The sequence below is a fragment of the Austrofundulus limnaeus genome, unplaced genomic scaffold (genome assembly GCF_001266775.1).
Source record: "Austrofundulus limnaeus strain Quisiro unplaced genomic scaffold, Austrofundulus_limnaeus-1.0 Scaffold1, whole genome shotgun sequence".
In the NCBI taxonomy this organism is placed as follows: Eukaryota; Metazoa; Chordata; class Actinopteri; order Cyprinodontiformes; family Rivulidae; genus Austrofundulus; species Austrofundulus limnaeus.
The window spans coordinates 4,327,629-4,329,623 of record NW_013952403.1 but is presented as its reverse complement, the minus strand read 5'-3'; positions in this window follow the sequence as shown (position 1 = coordinate 4,329,623).

The following is a 1,995-nucleotide window of genomic DNA, read 5'->3' as shown; positions in this document are numbered from 1 at the left end:
CTGTAGTCTGACATTTGACCTTTAACTGAAGCCTGTAGAGTCTGACCTTTGACCTTTAACTGAGGCCTGTAGAGTCTGACCTTTGACCTTTAACTGAAGCCTGTAGTCTGACATTTGACCTTTAACTGAAGCCTGTAGAGTCTGACCTTTGACCTTTAACTGAGGCCTGTAGAGTCTGACCTTTGACCTTTAACTGAGGCCTGTAGAGTCTGACCTTTGACCTTTAACTAAGGTTAGTAGAGTCCAGGGGTGTCACTAGGTTTTAAGGATAAGGGGGGCTTAGCCCCCAGGAGGAGATGAATGGAAAATGGACACTTCATGTAGGATTATGACTTTTTATTTCATAATATTATGACTTTATTTTCGTAATAATAAAAAAACATGTGTGGCCCTATAACTCTGTTGTAGATAGTGGAGCTAAACCCAAATTATTAATGTTTTCTTTATTTATTAACGTTTACCTTTGTAACTGTGAAGTTGTTATTCCAGTAAAAAGACGTGTAAAAAAAAGACATGTAAATACACATCCCGACGCATTTCAAGTCCGACATGAAACTGATCACTATGGTAACAGTGGAGCACGTGGTCAGTGGTCACACAATCCCACATGAAGCCGACGTCAGGCGAAGGCTAGACCGTCTCATTTCACAGCAGTTTTGAGCAGCCTACCGGGCCCAGTGAGGACATATGAATAACTAATAACTATATAACAATTATTATTATATTATTATTTTTTACATTATATATTATAAAAATATAATATCTAATAATTAATATTCATAGTATGAATAACCTTTTAATATAATATAACGATCATTTGTTGTAATCTTTCAGGATTTAGAAATAAATTATTGAAAATAAAAACAATATGTTGGACAGGCAGTAGTAATTTGACTAATATTTATGCTGCATATAGTAAAAGGGAATCAAAAATTAAGCATAAATATCAAATTTTAAGTATTAAAAGTTAATTTGTAAACCAAGACACCGAAATACATTGTTAAAAGTTCCTTATTTTTAACCATTTCAAAAGTTTAGACAGGATTTTCTTCTTCTCATTTGGATTCTGATCATGTTGGATGAGCATTCCTCAACATTAGATAAAGTATGGAATTATAAGACTGTGGCGTTTAATAGTGACATCTACTGGACTTTCTCTGACTTTTGCAAATATGTTTATAAATTTACTGTATAAAAAAAGTTCATTGTAAAAATAAAAACATGGCAAAAATAATGAATTTTACTGGAACGAGAAACCGAATGTTTTATGGAACGACATGAGATTCGCTGAGATTTTTAAGATGTCAAAATAAGGATTTAAAACATCTGTAAAAAACTGTTCAAAGACAAAAAAAAAGTGTATTTAATAAAATACTTAGAATATATAAACAGAAAATATCAGCGAGGTCAAGCACCAAAGACTGAATATAATCAAACTCCTGACCCTGAGGCGTTCTGAATTTTGATAAATCAGTTAGGACCCAGGACTTTCTGCGAGGACAGGTGAACAGAAGGTAAATGTCTTGTTACTGAAAACGTTTTGAAAAAGTGGCACACTGATTTTGGAGTTTTATTTTTGGGTAGTTTGGTCTGCCCTGAATGGGATCGTTCTTATTTAAAAAGGAAAGTAACTCTTAAGAATTAGATATGATGCAGAAATTCAGAAACTAACATTCAGTTTTGTTTTCTAATGAAGTGGCAAAAAATAAACAAAATTTAGGAAAGCTTACGGGCTATGATAATGATAATTTGTCGAAATGAAATCTTTTTCTTTGGGCCTACTGTAAGTTTCCCCTACCATTATACAGGCGGGGCTTTAAAATGTGGTAAATAAATTATTTTCAGTGACTGAGGAAGTTTTTTTTGATAGTTGCATAATTGCATTTTCTAAATGTTATCCTTTATATCTACAAGAGAGTTCTAATTCTTAGAAAGGACATGATTTGAGGTTTTTTACTGATAAAATTTTATTTAAAACATGTTACAGAAGTCATA